The sequence below is a fragment of the Amborella trichopoda genome, chromosome 13 (genome assembly GCF_054954075.1).
Source record: "Amborella trichopoda isolate Santa Cruz 75 chromosome 13, AtrichopodaSantaCruz75HAP2 v2.0, whole genome shotgun sequence".
Classification (NCBI taxonomy): Eukaryota; Viridiplantae; Streptophyta; class Magnoliopsida; order Amborellales; family Amborellaceae; genus Amborella; species Amborella trichopoda.
Genome location: NC_142348.1, coordinates 1,561,314 through 1,571,658, shown reverse-complemented (window position 1 = coordinate 1,571,658; position 10,345 = coordinate 1,561,314). Strand labels below are relative to the sequence as shown.

Below are 10,345 nucleotides of genomic sequence, written 5' to 3'. Positions count from 1 at the left end.
AGTTGTAGAAATATGGTTGCGATACTCTACACCATCCATTTTACTTGGATGGTGTAGACTGGACACTACCTTAAAAGACGTCATTAGCTTCTTTTAAGCTAATGTCCAATTAACATCATCCAAATAAATAAATAGTGTAAATTACTCCAATCTTGTTCTTATAGAAAAAGTTGTGGTTGGAGTTTGTTTGGGTGAAATGTGGTAAAAAAATTATACGATTTGCAAAAATAGGATATCGAACTCTTTTTGTTTTCGAGCACCCATGAGTGATATCTCAAAACGATATTTACCCCTTTCGATTGAGTATTTGTTGCGCATAAGAAAGGCAATTCGTCTTTGGGATATAAGAAAACAGAGAGGTCTTATAACAATGTTCCTAAGCTCCATGCACCCGAGCTTGGAACCCACACAATGGACACCGGGGTCTTGTTTATTAGAGAAAGAGACAGAAAAATGAGTTCAGAGAGAGAGAGTTAACCCACTGATTTGCTTGCTGGGGTTGCAGATAATGGTCTATTAAAAGAGGCTAAAACTTATTCTAAGTGTCCAAAATCGTATGGGTAGGACGACCCTTATTATAAAGGGCCAAGAGGCTACCCCAACAGCTACAAGTTACATGTGGTTACATGCACCTCAACAACTACAAGTTACATGAGTTACATGCATTTGATGCCTGATACAAGTCTCTGTCTCATCACTGGCTAGAGGAACGTTGGATGTCCCACACGCATCAACGGCTAGATGACCGTGACCGTTGGATGTCTCACACGCATCAATGGCTAAATGACCGTGTTGGATCCCCTATGGCTAGATGACCGTTGGACCCCCTACGAGCCGGGCTCACAAAAAGATAATAAGTCACAAGCACGACCCATACACGTGCGAGGGGTGTCGATGCGAGCGTGCGTCATCAAGCGCCCTTGTACCAAGGCACATGCACACACATGCACATGCGTGTGTGCTTCGCGTGCTCCACACATATGTCTCATTTGTACTTAGAGTACATTACATGAGAATGCGTACTCTTAAATACAACACAACAAACTCTCTCATCTTCAATGTGGGACTCAAACCCACATCTTTCTCTCTCTACAAAGCAATTTAGGAAATAACCATAAAACCAAAGTTGTTGTTTTGAACTACAGTTAAGCATTTTTCAAACAAAAAATACTAACCATTTCCTCAACTATTTCATAATAACAAAACAAAACATAGGAAACATATTATTTGCATACTATGAAAGTATCTTTCGATTTAAACTTTCACTTAGAGTGTACACTACAAAGTTCATCAAGTATCGTGATAACATATAACTTTAAACCAGGTTGCTTATCTAACAGATGGGTAGTATAACTCACAAACAGTATTTAACTCTCGTGTCTTTTTAGCTGTCAGCACGTTTAGGGCCTTGTACTTATATCCCAATTTCATAAGTACTCTAGAGACAAGTCAATTTCATAAGAAGCGGCCTCACTTCCACACTTATATAGGTGTGTCTATCAAGGGTGCCCCTGTATATAAAACACTTCAACTTATAAATACAGTCTATAGGCAACATTAAGAGCATAGCTCATCCTACTAAAATACAAGTCATCACTAGACTTATCTACTGTATGGATTTCCTTAGAATGAGGGTTTTTATATTTTATCGTCTAGTGACCAAACTAATCGTACATACAGTTTGTGTTTACCACATTGAACTTAGAGTTTTGAAGTTACAAAAGACTAAGTTGAATTCCTACTATAGATGATTACTTAATGGACTCTAACCCTATTAGTTTTGACATCTTACTAATGTCATCCCTTGCAAAGCCTTTAGTCGAAGGATCGGCCAAATTTTCTGTTGATCTTACATATTCTACACTAATTACTCTGCCCCCATTTAACATTTCAATGGAGTTATGTCTTCTCATAATATATGTAGATTTTCCATTATATACATCATTACAACTCTCACAATAGTAGCTTGATTATTACAATATATTGTTATTGCAGGTATTAATTTTAGTCATATGGGAATGTCACACAATTTTTTTAGTCATTCAGCCTCTTTGCTGGTAGAGTCTAAAGCAACAATTTCAAACTCCATATTAAATATTGTAAAGGCAGATGTAGTAGGGGTTGCGAACCGGACAGTACAAAACTTGGTTTTGGAAGATATGGTACAAAAAGTTGTGGAGCTGATCGTCTTTCATGTCGAGCAATTGAAGCAGCGCAGAGCGTGAAATACACGTTTGTTTATTTGACCCCCATGATATCGTACCACCCGTTAATGTAAATATCCATCCAAATGTTGATAGTGAATTTTAGATTTCATAATTTCAATTAGCATCACTATACCCTTCCAAAACTCTGGGATAACCTACATATTTTATGCCATAATTGATAGTTCCTAGTAGAGATATACAACTCCCGTCATTTTTCTTTAACTTAATATGAGGATCTATAGGGGTAGATAGTGGCTTACTATCAGTATGCTCAAATATATCAATCGTTTTCTCAATGTAGCAAGATTGAGTCAAGATTAGTATTTTTTTTCTCACTATTTTGATACCAAGTATCACATCAGCCTCTCCTAAGTCTTTCATATCAAAGTTAGATGCGAAAAACTTTTTAGTTTCCTCCACAATTTCTAGATTAGAGCCAAAGATAAGCATGTCATCCACATATAAAGAAATTATAATACATAAAGAATTTATTTTCTTAGTATACACATATTTATCAACTTTATTTCTTTTAAAATCATTTCACATCAACACATTGTCAAATTTCTTATGCCATTATTTAGGTGCTTGTTTTAGTCAGTGATTTAACCAATTTACAAACTTTATTCTCATGATCTGGCATTACAAACTCTTTGGGTTATTCCATATATATTTCTTCATCTAAGTCACCATTTAAAAATCAGTTTTTACATCCATTTGATGTATGACTAGATGATTAGTAGAGGCCACTGCTAAGAGCAATCTACTAGCAGCAATTATTACCACAGGGGCATATGTGTTAAAATTATCAATGTCTTTTTTTTGTTTAAAACTTTAAGAAACTAATCTTACTTTATAAATTATTACTAGAACCATCATAATTCATTTTTCTTTTAAAAATCCATTTACAACCAATGAGTTTAGAACTTGGTGGTAATTTCCAAGTTTTTTAGCTGTAATGGAATCCATTTCATTATTAATAGCTTCTCTCCAAAAAATTATATCTTGAGAAGCCGAAGCGTCATTTAGTGATGTAGGATCTTCCTCCACATTTGAGACTATAGGTAATGAATTCAAAATTTTATTTTGATTTAGGTTCAACAAGATAAATATAAAAGTCAGGTTCAAAATTGTAAGATGGTTCTCCTCTATTTCTATTACTTCTTCTTGGTTCTATTATTTTATCATCATTATGTTCTTCATCAACATTATAATCATTTTCATGATTATTTTTATTTTGCATGCTACTTGATCCATTCACTTCACTTTTACAAGTGAGATTTTCAAAAAATTCAGCATATCTAGATTCCAAAATTGTGTAGAAATTAGATCTATAAGTTTTACTATTATGAGAATATCCCACAAAACACATTTAGATGTTCTAGAATCCAATTTATTTCTTTTTGGATCTAGAAGTCTAACATATGCTAGGCAATCCAATACTTTGAAAAAAATTCGAAGAAGGTTTTTATCAAATCAAAGCTCATAAGGGATCTTATCACTATTTTTATATGAAATTCTATTCAAAATAAAGCATGCAGATATTAAAGCTTCACCCCACAAGTTCAAAGGCAAAGATGAAGAGATAAGCATTGCATTCACCACATCAACTAAAGTTCTATTTTTTCTTTCCGCTAGTCCATTTTGTTGAGGGTTATATGAAGCAATTACTTGATGAATGATGCCATTATTTCATAAAATTCATTAAAGACATTTGACAAATATTCTCCTCCGCTATCACTTCTAATAATTTTGATTTTCTTACTAAGTTGATTTTCAACTTCCGCATTGAAACCTTTAAAATTTTCAAAAGCCTCATCTTTATATTTAATCAAATAAACATAAAAAATCTAGAAAAATCATCAATAAAAGTAATTAAAGATCTTTTACCACCTCTAGTTAGAACATTATTTAAATCACATACACCACTATGTTTAAGTCCTAGCAATTCATTATGTCTTTCAATTAAAATAAATAGTTTTCTAGTAATTTTTGCTTGTACACATCACATTTTTCTTTAGTTAATCCAACACAATTAGAAATTAATCCTAATTTAACCAAAGATCTAATAGAAACAAAATTAACATGTCATAACCTACCATGACATACATTACAAGTAGTAACAATATACGCAAAAACTTATTTATTTCATTAACAATGTCAAATTTGAACATCACATCACATGAGTATGCCTTACCAACAAATACACATTTTTTAGTCAAGATGATTTTGTCAGACCGAACGACCATTTAAAAGCCCTTATTGTTCAAGATACATCGTGAAATAAGGTTTCTTCTCATGCCAGGTATGTAGTACACATTTTCTAAGGTGAGTACCTTGCCCGAACTCAACTTTAGATCCACTATACCATTTCCAAACATATTTGTCATAGCTTGGGTTCAAAGTTGAATCGAATTATCATCATCCATTGGTTCGAAAGTCTTAAACATATATCAATTATTAGACTCATGAATGATAGCGCCGATATCGCCCCACCATCCATTGTCTTTACCAATCATGGTTACTTCAGTAACCATTGCTATAAAATATTATTCAGTGGTTAAGTTCACTTGGTTTCTAGGCCTTTTGAGCCCTTTCCGGTGTGACACTCTCTTGAATAGTGTCCCGGTTTTATACATACATAACAAGGGGCTTTATTGTTATTTTTATTTTTGTTGGTAATAGACTTTTAGTCCTTATAATTTTCATTATGGACCTTGGGAAAAAAAGGCTTATTGTTAAAAAGAGCACTTGATTTTTGCTCAACAAGGTTTGCCTTAGAGTGAAAATTAATTGATTTGTCTTTCTTTTCCCTGAGTCTATTATCTTCTTTAATTTGAAGAGATATTTGAGTTGGACCAAATCAAGATTAACTTTCTTGTGTTTTATCTTCTTTTGGTACTATCTCTAAGATGGGGGTAGTGAATTATAGAGCCTACTAGGAAATACTCATTCAAATAAATACCACAATCTTTAAGTTCATTGGTCACAAGCAGCAACTCATATACTTGAGAGAATATAGGCTTGTTTTCAATGAATTTAAATTATAAGAAGTTAGAGATCAAAAATCTTTTGTTACCAAACTCTTCAGTGAGGTATTTGGTCTCAAGTAGTTTCCATCGCTCTCTCGTTATGCTAATAAAGGCATACATGTCATAAATCGGGTCCGCCTAGGCATTTAGGATATGATCATTACATATATAGTCATCATCCATTCATTTTTTGTATGATTGAGTTTGTTCATTGGTGGAGTCATCCGGTGGTGGCGGCAGTGTAGGCATTGACTCAGTGACTATGCAAGCCACTTTGAGCGTGGTAAGCAAAAAGAGAATATTTTGCTGCTATCTCTTGAAGGTTAGCCCGTTGAAGTGTTTGAGTTGAGTAAAGTCATGATTCATGACCTTCAAAGAAGTCATGATAGTCTCATTTCTTTCACCCATGAAATATCGCTTTGAATTGTTGGCGTTTGTTTGAGTGAAATGGGAGCAAAAAATGGTATGATTTGCAAAAATAGGATATCAAATTCTATTTGTTTTCGGGCACGCAGGAGTACAATCTCAAGAAGATATTTGCTCCCATTCGATTTAGTATTTGTAGTGCATAAAAACGGCAATTCGTCATCGGGATACATGAAAACATATAGGTCTTATAGCGATGTTCTTAAGCTCTATGCACCTGAGCTTGAAACCCACACAAAAGACACCAAAGTCTTATTGTATTAGAGAGAGAAAGAGAGAAAAATGAGTTGATAGAGAGATAGTTAGCCCACTGTGGCAAGAGGACCGTTGGACGTTGCCTCCATCTCATCAACGGCAAGCGGACCGTTGGGCCTCCATCTCATCAACGGCAAGAGGACCGTTGAATGTCTCACACGCATCGACGACTAGATGACCGTTGAAAGTGTTGGGATAATGGATATCTAGAGTTCATATTGATATACATCACTCACTATGATGTATATATCTCTTGATAAGGTTAACTTGGTCTCTAGTGCATCATCAAGCACTCTTGCGCCCATGCACATGCGCCTCCACTCATGCGCATTATCTCTCCTTTGTATTTAGAGTATATTGTATGAGAATGCATGCTCTTAAATACAGCTCGACAAACTCTCTCATCTTCAATGTGGATTCAAACCCACATCTTTATCTCTCTATAAAGCTATTTAGGAAATAACTATAAAGCCAAAATTGTTGTTTTTAAATACACTTCAGTATTTTTCAAACCAAAAATACCAACTGCTACAACTTTATATAAATTTTTTTTCAAATAAAATGGCATTTTCTTTTGTATGTTTTGTCTTTTTAAACTATTATATAAATTCAATTTATCTTATCCGACCAATGATGAGACTAGTTTTAATTGGACTAGACTCCACATTAATTTGGTGGCTAGTCTGAATATCATAATAATATTTAAATAACAAATAAAATAACAATCATTGGAGAAGATAGACAATGTTTAAGAGAGAGAGAGAGAGAGGGAGGGAGAGAGGATTTTCCACAATAAACATAGAGGAAGGGAGGGAGAAAGGATTTTCCACAATAAACAAATAGGAAGGGAGGGAGAGAGGATCTTCCACAATAAATAGAGAGGAAGGGAGATGACATCTAAGGGAAGGCAAGAGAGATTTCTAACACAAAGAGAGAGATAGTAGAGAGAGAATGAGAGAGTTCTATAAGTAAAGAGAGATAGGTTCATAAAAAGATGGGAATCATGCTCATGGCTTTGGGTTAGGGTAGCATAGTTGCAACATGACGACGTGAGTTACAATCTCATTTGGGAATGGGGTTAAGGTCATGGTGGTAGCACCACTTGAGCCTCAACTAATGATTTAGATTTCCATTCCCATTGACACATTTGAAAACAACTAATTACTTATATAATCGAGTAGGGGGCTGTATTCGCGACTAATCTACCCAAAAAAAATTTCCAATCACTTTTTTCTAAGTTTCTATGCGGCCAAGCCCACATATATAGAAATGTGAGAGCCTCTTAATAAATATATTTTTGAGATGCATTTTAAGACTTAATTTTTAAGGATATGTAATCTCTAACATGGAGAACATGAATGTAAAAAAATAAATAAAATTTAAAAAGTAGAAATAATTATTCTAGTAAGCAAACATTTGGACCGTTAGTTTCCATTGTTTTTAGATGGAACACTTGCTTGCTTCTATCTTTAAGATGGATGCTTTACACTTTCTGGACCGCATGTGTAGAAATGCGGTCCAACCCACATGAAACAATTTTTTTTCAAAAAATGAAAGAGAAACACCGAAAAATGAGGTCATTTGAAAGAGAGAGAGATTCTCCACAATAGTGAGAATGGCATTTCTTTGGTTTTTAGATTGTCCAACTTGAGATAGTGAGACAGGAATAATAATGAAAATAGAGGGTGGAGAAAGAGAGACTTTCCACGATAACAAAGAAATAGAAAAAAGAAAAAAAAAACAATACGAAGAGGATTGAGGTCAAGGCTATGTATCTGAGTTTCCATTCCTACCAATCCTAACCCCTTTCGAAAACTACAAAGGGTTTCAAATTTTGTGAACCACTACTAATTAAAAAAAAAAAAAGAAAAAAAAAATCATCCACAATAGAGAGAGCAAGAGACTTATGAACCCGCTACTGATTAAAAATAAAATAAAAAGCAAAAAAACATGTCATCCACGAGAGAGAGAACAAGAGAGAAAGAGGGGGGGGACAGAGATCTTTGTTAGGGGTGGAAGTCGCCATCACAAGCCACATAAAACTAACAGTACAATTCAAGACCACATAAAAATGTATGTTGACATTTAAAAGGGGTGTAAAGAGAGAGAAAGAGAGGTGTAGAGAGACACAGAGACAAAGAGTTGGAGCTATATTATAGAAAGAAATGTAGAATAATATATTATAAAGATAGAAAGTTGAAGAACTTTAAGGAGACAAAACGGTGAGAATGATCAAAATTTGAAGACACCAAGAAAAAGGCAAGTTAAAGGATCAAATAGAATGATGTTTTCACCATCTAAAGAAAAGGATAGGTGAGCTTTGTTTTGTTCAGGGGATGTATTTCAAAGATTTCAACCTCTATCTTCTCTCCATTAATTTGAGGGAGAGAGAGTTTGTTGCATAATAACGAGCCACCGCACAGGGTTCGAGCCCGCCCAAGCCGCCCGGTCTAGCTCGGGTGACCATCTACTATTGGAAAAATTACTTTCGGTATACAAGAAAACACAATTATTACTGACTATCAAATGTGAAATCAGATTATTGGAAATATTTTATTAATAGGACATGAATTTTTTCAAATATCTCGACATACTTCAATTTCTCAAATTTCACATCTAATGGCTAAATGGTCGTCGCCTCATTTTCCTATGTACACCACATTTATTTTTTGACACAATTAAATTCCATAATAAGAAATAAGTCTTCACATTTAAGAGAGAAGGGGGGATTCAAAAAATTAAATGGTTGAGATCATTTAAAATGTCGGTGCCATTTCCTAGAGAGAGAAAATGGTTAGAGATGGAGAAGATTGTTGGAGAGAGAAGAAGCCAGACCTTGAGTTTTGTGTTGAAATAACAAAATAAAAATAGAAAATAAGAATTAACTTCAAACAAGGTACAAGGGGATTAAAGAGAAAAGAGGTCCCATTAACTTCAAACAAGGTACAAGGGGAATTCAAGAGAAAAGAGGTCCCACCGAGAGTCGAACTCGGGCTATTGGATTCAAAGTCCAATGTCCTGACCACTAGACCATGGAACCCGACTATGATACAAGGGGAAATATTAATATATTCAAATCTAGTTTTCTTTTTAAATATAAGAAAAAGCTCTCGGATCGCACTTGAGCAGGTATTCCTTTTCTATATATTTATCAACATACCATTTTAATAGCAACATCTCATTTTTCACCTCTGTTTTTTTTATTTTATCCTAGGAAAAGTTTATATAATGCTGAGGCCCTAAACAATCTAAGGCGCACCTTAAAATTCATTATAAAATGTGGTTTTGATGTTGAAAAAAACCTCAAATTGATCATCTCGAACTTGAGATGAAAAGAAATAGAATTCATATTTGGGAAATAGTGCATCTTGTAATGTATTATCTAGGCCATCAATTTTTAATAACTTAAAGTGTTTATAGATCTACTCGATCTACATTATTTTAGCAGCTTTAAATTTTATAATCAAATATAAAAATATATTTTTAGGCCATCACAAATATTTCCTCTTTTGAAAAATCATTTTTCATTATTATTTAGAGGTGCAACTTACTTTGATTGTTTAGGGCTTCAACCTTGTAGAAACCATACCCTTATACATAAATATTGGAAATTTGTCAAATTATTCATAAGATATTAACAATTTAACACCTTACTCATATAATTGGATTTAATTTCATAATACCTTTAAAATAACTCATGATCTTGAGTTGGAATAGAAGCAAAAGACATAGCATGTTTTGATAAATTTCATTTTTATTGCTTTTTATCAAAATGTAATGTAATTCTTAACTTTGGGTCTTCATTTTTTGAAGTTGAGTCTTGACTTTAGGACTTCAAGATCTGAACTTAATTTAAAAACTTAAAAGTCTGAAACATTACATAAAAGCTCTTACTTTAGACTTTAAAAGTAACGTAATTCTAAATACCAAATATTGAAAATCCCAAATTAATTATAGACAAACGATAATAACTAACATTGTCGAGAACATCAAAGGTTACTGCCGGTCCTCATACGTGTTAATTCTCTACGCACATACACCTATGAAAAGTTTTTCCTTGCTGATCTACATATCAAAATAAGGCTCAAGGTGGCCATCACAATAAGTTCAAGGGGAGGTTCTAAATAATCAAATTATAGCCCACCTCAAAAATTTCACTTGAAGTGGTTGTTTTTATGTCCAAATATCTTCAAATTGATTATCTCAATATCAAAATGCATAGACATGAGAAAAATGGATTTCAAGTTATGGAAATAGCGCATCTTGTAATACATTTTTTGATAGTCAATTTTTTAGATTTTCAAGTTTTTATGGATCGGCTCGATGTACACTATTTTTGAAGCCTTAAATTTTATAATTAAATATATAAATATATTTTAAGGCTATCACAAAGATTTCCAATATTGAAACCATATTTCTCGACCCTAT

General features: G+C 33.6%; 1 non-coding gene across 1 annotated transcript; it reads right to left on the bottom strand.

Moving 5' to 3' along the window:
- Positions 1-8,885: 8,885 nt before the first annotated feature.
- TRNAQ-UUG (transfer RNA glutamine (anticodon UUG)) lies at positions 8,886-8,957 on the bottom strand. Its single transcript has one exon. It is a non-coding gene; the product is annotated as a tRNA-Gln (tRNA).
- Between the last annotated feature and the right edge of the window lie 1,388 nt (positions 8,958-10,345).